Source organism: Triturus cristatus, chromosome 5_2 (genome assembly GCF_964204655.1).
Source record: "Triturus cristatus chromosome 5_2, aTriCri1.1, whole genome shotgun sequence".
Taxonomy (NCBI): Eukaryota; Metazoa; Chordata; class Amphibia; order Caudata; family Salamandridae; genus Triturus; species Triturus cristatus.
Window position 1 is genome coordinate 575,092,864 of NC_140588.1, and position 17,611 is coordinate 575,110,474.

Here is a 17,611-nt window from a genome sequence, read left to right on the forward strand (position 1 = left end):
GAGTGCAAGGGAGAAGAGTGCTCCAAAGTAGATGTATACATCGCAGCCGGGTTTTCCAGCAATTTACCTTTCTGATGAGCTGGTACTGCACTTTACGCCCACATAGAGCACCTGACTGGGTGGGGGACTGCGTGCGCATGAAGGTGGCTGAGGGCAATGGGAGCAAAGCAACCTGGGACACAGGGGACCCAGCCCCTTTCCTCTGCTTTCGTCTATAGGTCGGGGTGCCTTTTTAAGGACCTTCGATTAAAAAAAGCTGAGCTGCGTGGACAAATTACGCACGTCTACGTCTTAGAGGGATCTTCCCTGACCGGGAATCGAACCCGGGCCGCGGCGGTGAAAGCGCCGAATCCTAGCCACTAGACCACCAGGGAGGAGATGCTCTTGTGAGCCTGCCTTGCTCACTTCCTTATTGTGACTAAGCTAACTCCACTGTATAGATTGCCCATAAAGTACGAGTGGGGAAAAGTTAGGTGTCACACAGTGTGTTTGTCATAAGCAATTACCTTTATCCTCCTGCAAAAGCCTTTTTACTCTGCAATCACCTCTTGCTGGACAGCCTGCGCTGGAGCAGCCAGCATGAAAAGGGAGCTGAGTAAGGCAGGGCCTAGGGTCTCACCAGGGTGGCCGAGTGGTTAAGGCGTTGGACTTAAGATCCAATGGACAGTTGTCCGCATGGGTTCGAGCCTCATCCCTGGTATGGGTTTTCAGCGGGTGTGTAGGAACTTGCAGATGCTTTTTTAAAGCATTTTCCTCTGCCCTCCTCACCCTCCCAGTGCCCTTCCTTAACAGTCCCAATTCACGTCTCAGCTGTGGGGTCTGCTGCTACTCTGCACTTAGCATGGATGCTTCCCAAAGCAATGCAGTGCCACCTACGCAGAGCCCCTGCTTAGAGAAATACACCTCCTATGTCTTTTCCCACTGAAGGGAGCAGGAGGAAGTACTTGCTTCCTGGGGAACATGGGCCTGCCACTGGAATTTGTTAACCCGCCTCTTGCGGATTTCTCCCCTTTCTTTGATTTACACCTGCAGGCTCTCCCTTGCCATCGGAGCAGGATCTGCTGATGCAGGCCCGGCTGGATCAAATGTGCAAAGGCTTGTCCCCAGGCCTCGGGAAAAAATTGAGCAGAGATTCCCGCCTCCGCCTCCGCCTCCTCTTGCCTTCCGAACGGGCTTCCAAACGGGCAATGCCCTGACGGGTCCCCCACGCCCCATCCTGCCCATGCCCACACCCCTGTATATGAGGGTGACCCATGTCCCTCACCCTCCATGCTCGAACGGAAGACACGTGTGTCCTGAGGGGAGCGCCAGACAGGCATTTCTCCGGCCAGGCAGACCCCTGCAGCACCCGTTAGGCTCCAAAGCCTGTACATTCCCAAGATGCCACTGGTCACTATGCAAATCAGACAGCCCTGGCCACACCCTCTCCGCCGCTGGGCTCTGCTGCTTTCGGTACGTGCAGCTCAGCTTTTTCTTACCCTGAACCAGACTTCCGTTTCAGCAAAAAGGTGGGTTGCAGTGGGTCCGGGATGCCATTTGGAGACAAAGCCTGCGGCCCTGTCAAAGATGACTTCCTGCCGCACACCATGTGGTCAGAAGCCTACGAAAAGAAGCGCACCTCGGAATACAGAATCTCACTTCCTCAAGAGCCTTGCACAAGAGATTTTCCTCCCGCCGAGGAAAGCAACTCAAAGGGAACCTTGCGAAAATCAAATTAGGAGCCAGATTGCGGGATGCTAGGCAAACTGTTTGTCAGAAAAGCAAATTCATTTTGAGAAGCCCTGACCTGCGGGAAGGAAAAGCATTCAAGGGCAGAAGAAGGACTGTTCCCTGACCGGGAATCGAACCCGGGCCGCGGCGGTGAGAGCACCGAATCCTAACCACTAGACCACCAGGGAACCCACAGCCATACAGCAAAAGTTCCTACACTGCTCTCCTAGTGACAAAGCTCATGGGGGCTGAAAGCATATTTTATTCTACAGCGAATATGAATCAGAACTTGAAAAAACACTCATGATTCCACCAGACTGTTTGTCACTTCCAAGCACAGGCCATCCCCTCCCCCGTGCTACTGAACCGACGAATTCCTGTACAATCGGGATCCCCGGGAAATCACAAGAGGGACACCTAGTGGCCGCTGATAGCTCAAAGACAGCTGGTACACCTTCTCACACCTACCTCGTTATTCAGCTTGCTGGAAGAATACATTGCGAATGACCGATTCAAGAGTGCAAGGGAGAAGAGTGCTCCAAAGTAGATGTATACATCGCAGCCGGGTTTTCCAGCAATTTACCTTTCTGATGAGCTGGTACTGCACTTTACGCCCACATAGAGCACCTGACTGGGTGGGGGACTGCGTGCGCATGAAGGTGGCTGAGGGCAATGGGAGATAAGCAACCTGGGACACAGGGGACCCAGCCCCTTTCCTCTGCTTTCGTCTATAGGTCGGGGTGCCTTTTTAAGGACCTTCGATTAAAAAAAGCTGAGCTGCGTGGACAAATTACGCACGTCTACGTCTTAGAGGGATCTTCCCTGACCGGGAATCGAACCCGGGCCGCGGCAGTGAAAGCGCCGAATCCTAGCCACTAGACCACCAGGGAGGAGATGCTCTTGTGAGCCTGCCTTGCTCACTTCCTTATTGTGACTAAGCTAACTCCACTGTATAGATTGCCCATAAAGTACGAGTGGGGAAAAGTTAGGTGTCACACAGTGTGTTTGTCATAAGCAATTACCTTTATCCTCCTGCAAAAGCCTTTTTACTCTGCAATCACCTCTTGCTGGACAGCCTGCGCTGGAGCAGCCAGCATGAAAAGGGAGCTGAGTAAGGCAGGGCCTAGGGTCTCACCAGGGTGGCCGAGTGGTTAAGGCGTTGGACTTAAGATCCAATGGACAGTTGTCCGCATGGGTTCGAGCCCCATCCCTGGTATGGGTTTTCAGCGGGTGTGTAGGAACTTGCAGATGCTTTTTTAAAGCATTTTCCTCTGCCCTCCTCACCCTCCCAGTGCCCTTCCTTAACAGTCCCAATTCACGTCTCAGCTGTGGGGTCTGCTGCTACTCTGCACTTAGCATGGATGCTTCCCAAAGCAATGCAGTGCCACCTACGCAGAGCCCCTGCTTAGAGAAATACACCTCCTATGTCTTTTCCCACTGAAGGGAGCAGGAGGAAGTACTTGCTTCCTGGGGAACATGGGCCTGCCACTGGAATTTGTTAACCCGCCTCTTGCGGATTTCTCCCCTTTCTTTGATTTACACCTGCAGGCTCTCCCTTGCCATCGGAGCAGGATCTGCTGATGCAGGCCCGGCTGGATCAAATGTGCAAAGGCTTGTCCCCAGGCCTCGGGAAAAAATTGAGCAGAGATTCCCGCCTCCGCCTCCGCCTCCTCTTGCCTTCCGAACGGGCTTCCAAACGGGCAATGCCCTGACGGGTCCCCCACGCCCCATCCTGCCCATGCCCACACCCCTGTATATGAGGGTGACCCATGTCCCTCACCCTCCATGCTCGAACGGAAGACACGTGTGTCCTGAGGGGAGCGCCAGACAGGCATTTCTCCGGCCAGGCAGACCCCTGCAGCACCCGTTAGGCTCCAAAGCCTGTACATTCCCAAGATGCCACTGGTCACTATGCAAATCAGACAGCCCTGGCCACACCCTCTCCGCCGCTGGGCTCTGCTGCTTTCGGTACGTGCAGCTCAGCTTTTTCTTACCCTGAACCAGACTTCCGTTTCAGCAAAAAGGTGGGTTGCAGTGGGTCCGGGATGCCATTTGGAGACAAAGCCTGCGGCCCTGTCAAAGATGACTTCCTGCCGCACACCATGTGGTCAGAAGCCTACGAAAAGAAGCGCACCTCGGAATACAGAATCTCACTTCCTCAAGAGCCTTGCACAAGAGATTTTCCTCCCGCCGAGGAAAGCAACTCAAAGGGAACCTTGCGAAAATCAAATTAGGAGCCAGATTGCGGGATGCTAGGCAAACTGTTTGTCAGAAAAGCAAATTCATTTTGAGAAGCCCTGACCTGCGGGAAGGAAAAGCATTCAAGGGCAGAAGAAGGACTGTTCCCTGACCGGGAATCGAACCCGGGCCGCGGCGGTGAGAGCACCGAATCCTAACCACTAGACCACCAGGAAACCCACAGCCATACAGCAAAAGTTCCTACACTGCTCTCCTAGTGACAAAGCTCATGGGGGCTGAAAGCATATTTTATTCTACAGCGAATATGAATCAGAACTTGAAAAAACACTCATGATTCCACCAGACTGTTTGTCACTTCCAAGCACAGGCCATCCCCTCCCCCGTGCTACTGAACCGACGAATTCCTGTACAATCGGGATCCCCGGGAAATCACAAGAGGGACACCTAGTGGCCGCTGATAGCTCAAAGACAGCTGGTACACCTTCTCACACCTACCTCGTTATTCAGCTTGCTGGAAGAATACATTGCGAATGACCGATTCAAGAGTGCAAGGGAGAAGAGTGCTCCAAAGTAGATGTATACATCGCAGCCGGGTTTTCCAGCAATTTACCTTTCTGATGAGCTGGTACTGCACTTTACGCCCACATAGAGCACCTGACTGGGTGGGGGACTGCGTGCGCATGAAGGTGGCTGAGGGCAATGGGAGCAAAGCAACCTGGGACACAGGGGACCCAGCCCCTTTCCTCTGCTTTCGTCTATAGGTCGGGGTGCCTTTTTAAGGACCTTCGATTAAAAAAAGCTGAGCTGCGTGGACAAATTACGCACGTCTACGTCTTAGAGGGATCTTCCCTGACCGGGAATCGAACCCGGGCCGCGGCGGTGAAAGCACCGAATCCTAGCCACTAGACCACCAGGGAGGAGATGCTCTTGTGAGCCTGCCTTGCTCACTTCCTTATTGTGACTAAGCTAACTCCACTGTATAGATTGCCCATAAAGTACGAGTGGGGAAAAGTTAGGTGTCACACAGTGTGTTTGTCATAAGCAATTACCTTTATCCTCCTGCAAAAGCCTTTTTACTCTGCAATCACCTCTTGCTGGACAGCCTGCGCTGGAGCAGCCAGCATGAAAAGGGAGCTGAGTAAGGCAGGGCCTAGGGTCTCACCAGGGTGGCCGAGTGGTTAAGGCGTTGGACTTAAGATCCAATGGACAGTTGTCCGCATGGGTTCGAGCCCCATCCCTGGTATGGGTTTTCAGCGGGTGTGTAGGAACTTGCAGATGCTTTTTTAAAGCATTTTCCTCTGCCCTCCTCACCCTCCCAGTGCCCTTCCTTAACAGTCCCAATTCACGTCTCAGCTGTGGGGTCTGCTGCTACTCTGCACTTAGCATGGATGCTTCCCAAAGCAATGCAGTGCCACCTACGCAGAGCCCCTGCTTAGAGAAATACACCTCCTATGTCTTTTCCCACTGAAGGGAGCAGGAGGAAGTACTTGCTTCCTGGGGAACATGGGCCTGCCACTGGAATTTGTTAACCCGCCTCTTGCGGATTTCTCCCCTTTCTTTGATTTACACCTGCAGGCTCTCCCTTGCCATCGGAGCAGGATCTGCTGATGCAGGCCCGGCTGGATCAAATGTGCAAAGGCTTGTCCCCAGGCCTCGGGAAAAAATTGAGCAGAGATTCCCGCCTCCGCCTCCGCCTCCTCTTGCCTTCCGAACGGGCTTCCAAACGGGCAATGCCCTGACGGGTCCCCCACACCCCATCCTGCCCATGCCCACACCCCTGTATATGAGGGTGACCCATGTCCCTCACCCTCCATGCTCGAACGGAAGACACGTGTGTCCTGAGGGGAGCGCCAGACAGGCATTTCTCCGGCCAGGCAGACCCCTGCAGCACCCGTTAGGCTCCAAAGCCTGTACATTCCCAAGATGCCACTGGTCACTATGCAAATCAGACAGCCCTGGCCACACCCTCTCCGCCGCTGGGCTCTGCTGCTTTCGGTACGTGCAGCTCAGCTTTTTCTTACCCTGAACCAGACTTCCGTTTCAGCAAAAAGGTGGGTTGCAGTGGGTCCGGGATGCCATTTGGAGACAAAGCCTGCGGCCCTGTCAAAGATGACTTCCTGCCGCACACCATGTGGTCAGAAGCCTACGAAAAGAAGCGCACCTCGGAATACAGAATCTCACTTCCTCAAGAGCCTTGCACAAGAGATTTTCCTCCCGCCGAGGAAAGCAACTCAAAGGGAACCTTGCGAAAATCAAATTAGGAGCCAGATTGCGGGATGCTAGGCAAACTGTTTGTCAGAAAAGCAAATTCATTTTGAGAAGCCCTGACCTGCGGGAAGGAAAAGCATTCAAGGGCAGAAGAAGGACTGTTCCCTGACCGGGAATCGAACCCGGGCCGCGGCGGTGAGAGCACCGAATCCTAACCACTAGACCACCAGGAAACCCACAGCCATACAGCAAAAGTTCCTACACTGCTCTCCTAGTGACAAAGCTCATGGGGGCTGAAAGCATATTTTATTCTACAGCGAATATGAATCAGAACTTGAAAAAACACTCATGATTCCACCAGACTGTTTGTCACTTCCAAGCACAGGCCATCCCCTCCCCCGTGCTACTGAACCGACGAATTCCTGTACAATCGGGATCCCCGGGAAATCACAAGAGGGACACCTAGTGGCCGCTGATAGCTCAAAGACAGCTGGTACACCTTCTCACACCTACCTCGTTATTCAGCTTGCTGGAAGAATACATTGCGAATGACCGATTCAAGAGTGCAAGGGAGAAGAGTGCTCCAAAGTAGATGTATACATCGCAGCCGGGTTTTCCAGCAATTTACCTTTCTGATGAGCTGGTACTGCACTTTACGCCCACATAGAGCACCTGACTGGGTGGGGGACTGCGTGCGCATGAAGGTGGCTGAGGGCAATGGGAGCAAAGCAACCTGGGACACAGGGGACCCAGCCCCTTTCCTCTGCTTTCGTCTATAGGTCGGGGTGCCTTTTTAAGGACCTTCGATTAAAAAAAGCTGAGCTGCGTGGACAAATTACGCACGTCTACGTCTTAGAGGGATCTTCCCTGACCGGGAATCGAACCCGGGCCGCGGCGGTGAAAGCGCCGAATCCTAGCCACTAGACCACCAGGGAGGAGATGCTCTTGTGAGCCTGCCTTGCTCACTTCCTTATTGTGACTAAGCTAACTCCACTGTATAGATTGCCCATAAAGTACGAGTGGGGAAAAGTTAGGTGTCACACAGTGTGTTTGTCATAAGCAATTACCTTTATCCTCCTGCAAAAGCCTTTTTACTCTGCAATCACCTCTTGCTGGACAGCCTGCGCTGGAGCAGCCAGCATGAAAAGGGAGCTGAGTAAGGCAGGGCCTAGGGTCTCACCAGGGTGGCCGAGTGGTTAAGGCGTTGGACTTAAGATCCAATGGACAGTTGTCCGCATGGGTTCGAGCCCCATCCCTGGTATGGGTTTTCAGCGGGTGTGTAGGAACTTGCAGATGCTTTTTTAAAGCATTTTCCTCTGCCCTCCTCACCCTCCCAGTGCCCTTCCTTAACAGTCCCAATTCACGTCTCAGCTGTGGGGTCTGCTGCTACTCTGCACTTAGCATGGATGCTTCCCAAAGCAATGCAGTGCCACCTACGCAGAGCCCCTGCTTAGAGAAATACACCTCCTATGTCTTTTCCCACTGAAGGGAGCAGGAGGAAGTACTTGCTTCCTGGGGAACATGGGCCTGCCACTGGAATTTGTTAACCCGCCTCTTGCGGATTTCTCCCCTTTCTTTGATTTACACCTGCAGGCTCTCCCTTGCCATCGGAGCAGGATCTGCTGATGCAGGCCCGGCTGGATCAAATGTGCAAAGGCTTGTCCCCAGGCCTCGGGAAAAAATTGAGCAGAGATTCCCGCCTCCGCCTCCGCCTCCTCTTGCCTTCCGAACGGGCTTCCAAACGGGCAATGCCCTGACGGGTCCCCCACGCCCCATCCTGCCCATGCCCACACCCCTGTATATGAGGGTGACCCATGTCCCTCACCCTCCATGCTCGAACGGAAGACACGTGTGTCCTGAGGGGAGCGCCAGACAGGCATTTCTCCGGCCAGGCAGACCCCTGCAGCACCCGTTAGGCTCCAAAGCCTGTACATTCCCAAGATGCCACTGGTCACTATGCAAATCAGACAGCCCTGGCCACACCCTCTCCGCCGCTGGGCTCTGCTGCTTTCGGTACGTGCAGCTCAGCTTTTTCTTACCCTGAACCAGACTTCCGTTTCAGCAAAAAGGTGGGTTGCAGTGGGTCCGGGATGCCATTTGGAGACAAAGCCTGCGGCCCTGTCAAAGATGACTTCCTGCCGCACACCATGTGGTCAGAAGCCTACGAAAAGAAGCGCACCTCGGAATACAGAATCTCACTTCCTCAAGAGCCTTGCACAAGAGATTTTCCTCCCGCCGAGGAAAGCAACTCAAAGGGAACCTTGCGAAAATCAAATTAGGAGCCAGATTGCGGGATGCTAGGCAAACTGTTTGTCAGAAAAGCAAATTCATTTTGAGAAGCCCTGACCTGCGGGAAGGAAAAGCATTCAAGGGCAGAAGAAGGACTGTTCCCTGACCGGGAATCGAACCCGGGCCGCGGCGGTGAGAGCGCTGAATCCTAACCACTAGACCACCAGGGAACCCAGAGCCATACAGCAAAAGTTCCTACACTGCTCTCCTAGTGACAAAGCTCATGGGGGCTGAAAGCATATTTTATTCTACAGCGAATATGAATCAGAACTTGAAAAAACACTCATGATTCCACCAGACTGTTTGTCACTTCCAAGCACAGGCCATCCCCTCCCCCGTGCTACTGAACCGACGAATTCCTGTACAATCGGGATCTCCGGGAAATCACAAGAGGGACACCTAGTGGCCGCTGATAGCTCAAAGACAGCTGGTACACCTTCTCACACCTACCTCGTTATTCAGCTTGCTGGAAGAATACATTGCGAATGACCGATTCAAGAGTGCAAGGGAGAAGAGTGCTCTAAAGTAGATGTATACATCGCAGCCGGGTTTTCCAGCAATTTACCTTTCTGATGAGCTGGTACTGCACTTTACGCCCACATAGAGCACCTGACTGGGTGGGGGACTGCGTGCGCATGAAGGTGGCTGAGGGCAATGGGAGATAAGCAACCTGGGACACAGGGGACCCAGCCCCTTTCCTCTGCTTTCGTCTATAGGTCGGGGTGCCTTTTTAAGGACCTTCGATTAAAAAAAGCTGAGCTGCGTGGACAAATTACGCACGTCTACGTCTTAGAGGGATCTTCCCTGACCGGGAATCGAACCCGGGCCACGGCGGTGAAAGCGCCGAATCCTAGCCACTAGACCACCAGGGAGGAGATGCTCTTGTGAGCCTGCCTTGCTCACTTCCTTATTGTGACTAAGCTAACTCCACTGTATAGATTGCCCATAAAGTACGAGTGGGGAAAAGTTAGGTGTCACACAGTGTGTTTGTCATAAGCAATTACCTTTATCCTCCTGCAAAAGCCTTTTTACTCTGCAATCACCTCTTGCTGGACAGCCTGCGCTGGAGCAGCCAGCATGAAAAGGGAGCTGAGTAAGGCAGGGCCTAGGGTCTCACCAGGGTGGCCGAGTGGTTAAGGCGTTGGACTTAAGATCCAATGGACAGTTGTCCGCATGGGTTCGAGCCCCATCCCTGGTATGGGTTTTCAGCGGGTGTGTAGGAACTTGCAGATGCTTTTTTAAAGCATTTTCCTCTGCCCTCCCCACCCTCCCAGTGCCCTTCCTTAACAGTCCCAATTCACGTCTCAGCTGTGGGGTCTGCTGCTACTCTGCACTTAGCATGGATGCTTCCCAAAGCAATGCAGTGCCACCTACGCAGAGCCCCTGCTTAGAGAAATACACCTCCTATGTCTTTTCCCACTGAAGGGAGCAGGAGGAAGTACTTGCTTCCTGGGGAACATGGGCCTGCCACTGGAATTTGTTAACCCGCCTCTTGCGGATTTCTCCCCTTTCTTTGATTTAAACCTGCAGGCTCTCCCTTGCCATCGGAGCAGGATCTGCTGATGCAGGCCCGGCTGGATCAAATGTGCAAAGGCTTGTCCCCAGGCCTCGGGAAAAAATTGAGCAGAGATTCCCGCCTCCGCCTCCGCCTCCTCTTGCCTTCCGAACGGGCTTCCAAACGGGCAATGCCCTGACGGGTCCCCCACGCCCCATCCTGCCCATGCCCACACCCCTGTATATGAGGGTGACCCATGTCCCTCACCCTCCATGCTCGAACGGAAGACACGTGTGTCCTGAGGGGAGCGCCAGACAGGCATTTCTCCGGCCAGGCAGACCCCTGCAGCACCCGTTAGGCTCCAAAGCCTGTACATTCCCAAGATGCCACTGGTCACTATGCAAATCAGACAGCCCTGGCCACACCCTCTCCGCCGCTGGGCTCTGCTGCTTTCGGTACGTGCAGCTCAGCTTTTTCTTACCCTGAACCAGACTTCCGTTTCAGCAAAAAGGTGGGTTGCAGTGGGTCCGGGATGCCATTTGGAGACAAAGCCTGCGGCCCTGTCAAAGATGACTTCCTGCCGCACACCATGTGGTCAGAAGCCTACGAAAAGAAGCGCACCTCGGAATACAGAATCTCACTTCCTCAAGAGCCTTGCACAAGAGATTTTCCTCCCGCCGAGGAAAGCAACTCAAAGGGAACCTTGCGAAAATCAAATTAGGAGCCAGATTGCGGGATGCTAGGCAAACTGTTTGTCAGAAAAGCAAATTCATTTTGAGAAGCCCTGACCTGCGGGAAGGAAAAGCATTCAAGGGCAGAAGAAGGACTGTTCCCTGACCGGGAATCGAACCCGGGCCGCGGCGGTGAGAGCGCCGAATCCTAACCACTAGACCACCAGGGAACCCAGAGCCATACAGCAAAAGTTCCTACACTGCTCTCCTAGTGACAAAGCTCATGGGGGCTGAAAGCATATTTTATTCTACAGCGAATATGAATCAGAACTTGAAAAAACACTCATGATTCCACCAGACTGTTTGTCACTTCCAAGCACAGGCCATCCCCTCCCCCGTGCTACTGAACCGACGAATTCCTGTACAATCGGGATCCCCGGGAAATCACAAGAGGGACACCTAGTGGCCGCTGATAGCTCAAAGACAGCTGGTACACCTTCTCACACCTACCTCGTTATTCAGCTTGCTGGAAGAATACATTGCGAATGACCGATTCAAGAGGGCAAGGGAGAAGAGTGCTCCAAAGTAGATGTATACATCGCAGCCGGGTTTTCCAGCAATTTACCTTTCTGATGAGCTGGTACTGCACTTTACGCCCACATAGAGCACCTGACTGGGTGGGGGACTGCGTGCGCATGAAGGTGGCTGAGGGCAATGGGAGCAAAGCAACCTGGGACACAGGGGACCCAGCCCCTTTCCTCTGCTTTCGTCTATAGGTCGGGGTGCCTTTTTAAGGACCTTCGATTAAAAAAAGCTGAGCTGCGTGGACAAATTACGCACGTCTACGTCTTAGAGGGATCTTCCCTGACCGGGAATCGAACCCGGGCCGCGGCGGTGAAAGCGCCGAATCCTAGCCACTAGACCACCAGGGAGGAGATGCTCTTGTGAGCCTGCCTTGCTCACTTCCTTATTGTGACTAAGCTAACTCCACTGTATAGATTGCCCATAAAGTACGAGTGGGGAAAAGTTAGGTGTCACACAGTGTGTTTGTCATAAGCAATTACCTTTATCCTCCTGCAAAAGCCTTTTTACTCTGCAATCACCTCTTGCTGGACAGCCTGCGCTGGAGCAGCCAGCATGAAAAGGGAGCTGAGTAAGGCAGGGCCTAGGGTCTCACCAGGGTGGCCGAGTGGTTAAGGCGTTGGACTTAAGATCCAATGGACAGTTGTCCGCATGGGTTCGAGCCCCATCCCTGGTATGGGTTTTCAGCGGGTGTGTAGGAACTTGCAGATGCTTTTTTAAAGCATTTTCCTCTGCCCTCCTCACCCTCCCAGTGCCCTTCCTTAACAGTCCCAATTCACGTCTCAGCTGTGGGGTCTGCTGCTACTCTGCACTTAGCATGGATGCTTCCCAAAGCAATGCAGTGCCACCTACGCAGAGCCCCTGCTTAGAGAAATACACCTCCTATGTCTTTTCCCACTGAAGGGAGCAGGAGGAAGTACTTGCTTCCTGGGGAACATGGGCCTGCCACTGGAATTTGTTAACCCGCCTCTTGCGGATTTCTCCCCTTTCTTTGATTTACACCTGCAGGCTCTCCCTTGCCATCGGAGCAGGATCTGCTGATGCAGGCCCGGCTGGATCAAATGTGCAAAGGCTTGTCCCCAGGCCTCGGGAAAAAATTGAGCAGAGATTCCCGCCTCCGCCTCCGCCTCCTCTTGCCTTCCGAACGGGCTTCCAAACGGGCAATGCCCTGACGGGTCCCCCACGCCCCATCCTGCCCATGCCCACACCCCTGTATATGAGGGTGACCCATGTCCCTCACCCTCCATGCTCGAACGGAAGACACGTGTGTCCTGAGGGGAGCGCCAGACAGGCATTTCTCCGGCCAGGCAGACCCCTGCAGCACCCGTTAGGCTCCAAAGCCTGTACATTCCCAAGATGCCACTGGTCACTATGCAAATCAGACAGCCCTGGCCACACCCTCTCCGCCGCTGGGCTCTGCTGCTTTCGGTACGTGCAGCTCAGCTTTTTCTTACCCTGAACCAGACTTCCGTTTCAGCAAAAAGGTGGGTTGCAGTGGGTCCGGGATGCCATTTGGAGACAAAGCCTGCGGCCCTGTCAAAGATGACTTCCTGCCGCACACCATGTGGTCAGAAGCCTACGAAAAGAAGCGCACCTCGGAATACAGAATCTCACTTCCTCAAGAGCCTTGCACAAGAGATTTTCCTCCCGCCGAGGAAAGCAACTCAAAGGGAACCTTGCGAAAATCAAATTAGGAGCCAGATTGCGGGATGCTAGGCAAACTGTTTGTCAGAAAAGCAAATTCATTTTGAGAAGCCCTGACCTGCGGGAAGGAAAAGCATTCAAGGGCAGAAGAAGGACTGTTCCCTGACCGGGAATCGAACCCGGGCCGCGGCGGTGAGAGCGCCGAATCCTAACCACTAGACCACCAGGGAACCCAGAGCCATACAGCAAAAGTTCCTACACTGCTCTCCTAGTGACAAAGCTCATGGGGGCTGAAAGCATATTTTATTCTACAGCGAATATGAATCAGAACTTGAAAAAACACTCATGATTCCACCAGACTGTTTGTCACTTCCAAGCACAGGCCATCCCCTCCCCCGTGCTACTGAACCGACGAATTCCTGTACAATCGGGATCCCCGGGAAATCACAAGAGGGACACCTAGTGGCCGCTGATAGCTCAAAGACAGCTGGTACACCTTCTCACACCTACCTCGTTATTCAGCTTGCTGGAAGAATACATTGCGAATGACCGATTCAAGAGTGCAAGGGAGAAGAGTGCTCCAAAGTAGATGTATACATCGCAGCCGGGTTTTCCAGCAATTTACCTTTCTGATGAGCTGGTACTGCACTTTACGCCCACATAGAGCACCTGACTGGGTGGGGGACTGCGTGCGCATGAAGGTGGCTGAGGGCAATGGGAGCAAAGCAACCTGGGACACAGGGGACCCAGCCCCTTTCCTCTGCTTTCGTCTATAGGTCGGGGTGCCTTTTTAAGGACCTTCGATTAAAAAAAGCTGAGCTGCGTGGACAAATTACGCACGTCTACGTCTTAGAGGGATCTTCCCTGACCGGGAATCGAACCCGGGCCGCGGCGGTGAAAGCGCCGAATCCTAGCCACTAGACCACCAGGGAGGAGATGCTCTTGTGAGCCTGCCTTGCTCACTTCCTTATTGTGACTAAGCTAACTCCACTGTATAGATTGCCCATAAAGTACGAGTGGGGAAAAGTTAGGTGTCACACAGTGTGTTTGTCATAAGCAATTACCTTTATCCTCCTGCAAAAGCCTTTTTACTCTGCAATCACCTCTTGCTGGACAGCCTGCGCTGGAGCAGCCAGCATGAAAAGGGAGCTGAGTAAGGCAGGGCCTAGGGTCTCACCAGGGTGGCCGAGTGGTTAAGGCGTTGGACTTAAGATCCAATGGACAGTTGTCCGCATGGGTTCGAGCCCCATCCCTGGTATGGGTTTTCAGCGGGTGTGTAGGAACTTGCAGATGCTTTTTTAAAGCATTTTCCTCTGCCCTCCTCACCCTCCCAGTGCCCTTCCTTAACAGTCCCAATTCACGTCTCAGCTGTGGGGTCTGCTGCTACTCTGCACTTAGCATGGATGCTTCCCAAAGCAATGCAGTGCCACCTACGCAGAGCCCCTGCTTAGAGAAATACACCTCCTATGTCTTTTCCCACTGAAGGGAGCAGGAGGAAGTACTTGCTTCCTGGGGAACATGGGCCTGCCACTGGAATTTGTTAACCCGCCTCTTGCGGATTTCTCCCCTTTCTTTGATTTACACCTGCAGGCTCTCCCTTGCCATCGGAGCAGGATCTGCTGATGCAGGCCCGGCTGGATCAAATGTGCAAAGGCTTGTCCCCAGGCCTCGGGAAAAAATTGAGCAGAGATTCCCGCCTCCGCCTCCGCCTCCTCTTGCCTTCCGAACGGGCTTCCAAACGGGCAATGCCCTGACGGGTCCCCCACGCCCCATCCTGCCCATGCCCACACCCCTGTATATGAGGGTGACCCATGTCCCTCACCCTCCATGCTCGAACGGAAGACACGTGTGTCCTGAGGGGAGCGCCAGACAGGCATTTCTCCGGCCAGGCAGACCCCTGCAGCACCCGTTAGGCTCCAAAGCCTGTACATTCCCAAGATGCCACTGGTCACTATGCAAATCAGACAGCCCTGGCCACACCCTCTCCGCCGCTGGGCTCTGCTGCTTTCGGTACGTGCAGCTCAGCTTTTTCTTACCCTGAACCAGACTTCCGTTTCAGCAAAAAGGTGGGTTGCAGTGGGTCCGGGATGCCATTTGGAGACAAAGCCTGCGGCCCTGTCAAAGATGACTTCCTGCCGCACACCATGTGGTCAGAAGCCTACGAAAAGAAGCGCACCTCGGAATACAGAATCTCACTTCCTCAAGAGCCTTGCACAAGAGATTTTCCTCCCGCCGAGGAAAGCAACTCAAAGGGAACCTTGCGAAAATCAAATTAGGAGCCAGATTGCGGGATGCTAGGCAAACTGTTTGTCAGAAAAGCAAATTCATTTTGAGAAGCCCTGACCTGCGGGAAGGAAAAGCATTCAAGGGCAGAAGAAGGACTGTTCCCTGACCGGGAATCGAACCCGGGCCGCGGCGGTGAGAGCACCGAATCCTAACCACTAGACCACCAGGGAACCCACAGCCATACAGCAAAAGTTCCTACACTGCTCTCCTAGTGACAAAGCTCATGGGGGCTGAAAGCATATTTTATTCTACAGCGAATATGAATCAGAACTTGAAAAAACACTCATGATTCCACCAGACTGTTTGTCACTTCCAAGCACAGGCCATCCCCTCCCCCGTGCTACTGAACCGACGAATTCCTGTACAATCGGGATCCCCGGGAAATCACAAGAGGGACACCTAGTGGCCGCTGATAGCTCAAAGACAGCTGGTACACCTTCTCACACCTACCTCGTTATTCAGCTTGCTGGAAGAATACATTGCGAATGACCGATTCAAGAGTGCAAGGGAGAAGAGTGCTCCAAAGTAGATGTATACATCGCAGCCGGGTTTTCCAGCAATTTACCTTTCTGATGAGCTGGTACTGCACTTTACGCCCACATAGAGCACCTGACTGGGTGGGGGACTGCGTGCGCATGAAGGTGGCTGAGGGCAATGGGAGCAAAGCAACCTGGGACACAGGGGACCCAGCCCCTTTCCTCTGCTTTCGTCTATAGGTCGGGGTGCCTTTTTAAGGACCTTCGATTAAAAAAAGCTGAGCTGCGTGGACAAATTACGCACGTCTACGTCTTAGAGGGATCTTCCCTGACCGGGAATCGAACCCGGGCCGCGGCGGTGAAAGCGCCGAATCCTAGCCACTAGACCACCAGGGAGGAGATGCTCTTGTGAGCCTGCCTTGCTCACTTCCTTATTGTGACTAAGCTAACTCCACTGTATAGATTGCCCATAAAGTACGAGTGGGGAAAAGTTAGGTGTCACACAGTGTGTTTGTCATAAGCAATTACCTTTATCCTCCTGCAAAAGCCTTTTTACTCTGCAATCACCTCTTGCTGGACAGCCTGCGCTGGAGCAGCCAGCATGAAAAGGGAGCTGAGTAAGGCAGGGCCTAGGGTCTCACCAGGGTGGCCGAGTGGTTAAGGCGTTGGACTTAAGATCCAATGGACAGTTGTCCGCATGGGTTCGAGCCCCATCCCTGGTATGGGTTTTCAGCGGGTGTGTAGGAACTTGCAGATGCTTTTTTAAAGCATTTTCCTCTGCCCTCCTCACCCTCCCAGTGCCCTTCCTTAACAGTCCCAATTCACGTCTCAGCTGTGGGGTCTGCTGCTACTCTGCACTTAGCATGGATGCTTCCCAAAGCAATGCAGTGCCACCTACGCAGAGCCCCTGCTTAGAGAAATACACCTCCTATGTCTTTTCCCACTGAAGGGAGCAGGAGGAAGTACTTGCTTCCTGGGGAACATGGGCCTGCCACTGGAATTTGTTAACCCGCCTCTTGCGGATTTCTCCCCTTTCTTTGATTTACACCTGCAGGCTCTCCCTTGCCATCGGAGCAGGATCTGCTGATGCAGGCCCGGCTGGATCAAATGTGCAAAGGCTTGTCCCCAGGCCTCGGGAAAAAATTGAGCAGAGATTCCCGCCTCCGCCTCCGCCTCCTCTTGCCTTCCGAACGGGCTTCCAAACGGGCAATGCCCTGACGGGTCCCCCACGCCCCATCCTGCCCATGCCCACACCCCTGTATATGAGGGTGACCCATGTCCCTCACCCTCCATGCTCGAACGGAAGACACGTGTGTCCTGAGGGGAGCGCCAGACAGGCATTTCTCCGGCCAGGCAGACCCCTGCAGCACCCGTTAGGCTCCAAAGCCTGTACATTCCCAAGATGCCACTGGTCACTATGCAAATCAGACAGCCCTGGCCACACCCTCTCCGCCGCTGGGCTCTGCTGCTTTCGGTACGTGCAGCTCAGCTTTTTCTTACCCTGAACCAGACTTCCGTTTCAGCAAAAAGGTGGGTTGCAGTGGGTCCGGGATGCCATTTGGAGACAAAGCCTGCGGCACTGTCAAAGATGACTTCCTGCCGCACACCATGTGGTCAGAAGCCTACGAAAAGAAGCGCACCTCGGAATACAGAATCTCACTTCCTCAAGAGCCTTGCACAAGAGATTTTCCTCCCGCCGAGGAAAGCAACTCCAAGGGAACCTTGCGAAAATCAAATTAGGAGCCAGATTGCGGGATGCTAGGCAAACTGTTTGTCAGAAAAGCAAATTCATTTTGAGAAGCCCTGACCTGCGGGAAGGAAAAGCATTCAAGGGCAGAAGAAGGACTGTTCCCTGACCGGGAATCGAACCCGGGCCGCGGCGGTGAGAGCACCGAATCCTAACCACTAGACCACCAGGGAACCCACAGCCATACAGCAAAAGTTCCTACACTGCTCTCCTAGTGACAAAGCTCATGGGGGCTGAAAGCATATTTTATTCTACAGCGAATATGAATCAGAACTTGAAAAAACACTCATGATTCCACCAGACT

At 53.5% G+C, this 17,611-nt stretch overlaps 18 non-coding genes across 18 annotated transcripts; 7 read left to right on the forward strand and 11 right to left on the reverse strand.

Annotated features, from left to right (window-relative positions):
- Positions 1–302: 302 nt before the first annotated feature.
- On the reverse strand, positions 303–374 carry TRNAE-UUC (transfer RNA glutamic acid (anticodon UUC)). The gene has a single exon. It is a non-coding gene; the product is annotated as a tRNA-Glu (tRNA).
- A 1,452-nt stretch (positions 375–1,826) lies between these two features.
- Positions 1,827–1,898, reverse strand: TRNAE-CUC (transfer RNA glutamic acid (anticodon CUC)). The gene has a single exon. It is a non-coding gene; the product is annotated as a tRNA-Glu (tRNA).
- Positions 1,899–2,843: 945 nt separating this feature from the next.
- Positions 2,844–2,926, forward strand: TRNAL-UAA (transfer RNA leucine (anticodon UAA)). Its single transcript has one exon. It is a non-coding gene; the product is annotated as a tRNA-Leu (tRNA).
- Positions 2,927–5,069: 2,143 nt separating this feature from the next.
- TRNAL-UAA (transfer RNA leucine (anticodon UAA)) lies at positions 5,070–5,152 on the forward strand. Its single transcript has one exon. It is a non-coding gene; the product is annotated as a tRNA-Leu (tRNA).
- Positions 5,153–6,980: 1,828 nt separating this feature from the next.
- On the reverse strand, positions 6,981–7,052 carry TRNAE-UUC (transfer RNA glutamic acid (anticodon UUC)). Its single transcript has one exon. It is a non-coding gene; the product is annotated as a tRNA-Glu (tRNA).
- A 243-nt stretch (positions 7,053–7,295) lies between these two features.
- Positions 7,296–7,378, forward strand: TRNAL-UAA (transfer RNA leucine (anticodon UAA)). Its single transcript has one exon. It is a non-coding gene; the product is annotated as a tRNA-Leu (tRNA).
- Positions 7,379–9,206: 1,828 nt separating this feature from the next.
- TRNAE-UUC (transfer RNA glutamic acid (anticodon UUC)) lies at positions 9,207–9,278 on the reverse strand. Its single transcript has one exon. It is a non-coding gene; the product is annotated as a tRNA-Glu (tRNA).
- A 243-nt stretch (positions 9,279–9,521) lies between these two features.
- Positions 9,522–9,604, forward strand: TRNAL-UAA (transfer RNA leucine (anticodon UAA)). The gene has a single exon. It is a non-coding gene; the product is annotated as a tRNA-Leu (tRNA).
- Positions 9,605–10,730: 1,126 nt separating this feature from the next.
- TRNAE-CUC (transfer RNA glutamic acid (anticodon CUC)) lies at positions 10,731–10,802 on the reverse strand. The gene has a single exon. It is a non-coding gene; the product is annotated as a tRNA-Glu (tRNA).
- Positions 10,803–11,432: 630 nt separating this feature from the next.
- On the reverse strand, positions 11,433–11,504 carry TRNAE-UUC (transfer RNA glutamic acid (anticodon UUC)). The gene has a single exon. It is a non-coding gene; the product is annotated as a tRNA-Glu (tRNA).
- Positions 11,505–11,747: 243 nt separating this feature from the next.
- On the forward strand, positions 11,748–11,830 carry TRNAL-UAA (transfer RNA leucine (anticodon UAA)). The gene has a single exon. It is a non-coding gene; the product is annotated as a tRNA-Leu (tRNA).
- Positions 11,831–12,956: 1,126 nt separating this feature from the next.
- TRNAE-CUC (transfer RNA glutamic acid (anticodon CUC)) lies at positions 12,957–13,028 on the reverse strand. The gene has a single exon. It is a non-coding gene; the product is annotated as a tRNA-Glu (tRNA).
- A 630-nt stretch (positions 13,029–13,658) lies between these two features.
- TRNAE-UUC (transfer RNA glutamic acid (anticodon UUC)) lies at positions 13,659–13,730 on the reverse strand. The gene has a single exon. It is a non-coding gene; the product is annotated as a tRNA-Glu (tRNA).
- Positions 13,731–13,973: 243 nt separating this feature from the next.
- TRNAL-UAA (transfer RNA leucine (anticodon UAA)) lies at positions 13,974–14,056 on the forward strand. Its single transcript has one exon. It is a non-coding gene; the product is annotated as a tRNA-Leu (tRNA).
- Positions 14,057–15,182: 1,126 nt separating this feature from the next.
- On the reverse strand, positions 15,183–15,254 carry TRNAE-CUC (transfer RNA glutamic acid (anticodon CUC)). Its single transcript has one exon. It is a non-coding gene; the product is annotated as a tRNA-Glu (tRNA).
- Positions 15,255–15,884: 630 nt separating this feature from the next.
- TRNAE-UUC (transfer RNA glutamic acid (anticodon UUC)) lies at positions 15,885–15,956 on the reverse strand. The gene has a single exon. It is a non-coding gene; the product is annotated as a tRNA-Glu (tRNA).
- A 243-nt stretch (positions 15,957–16,199) lies between these two features.
- Positions 16,200–16,282, forward strand: TRNAL-UAA (transfer RNA leucine (anticodon UAA)). Its single transcript has one exon. It is a non-coding gene; the product is annotated as a tRNA-Leu (tRNA).
- A 1,126-nt stretch (positions 16,283–17,408) lies between these two features.
- On the reverse strand, positions 17,409–17,480 carry TRNAE-CUC (transfer RNA glutamic acid (anticodon CUC)). Its single transcript has one exon. It is a non-coding gene; the product is annotated as a tRNA-Glu (tRNA).
- Between the last annotated feature and the right edge of the window lie 131 nt (positions 17,481–17,611).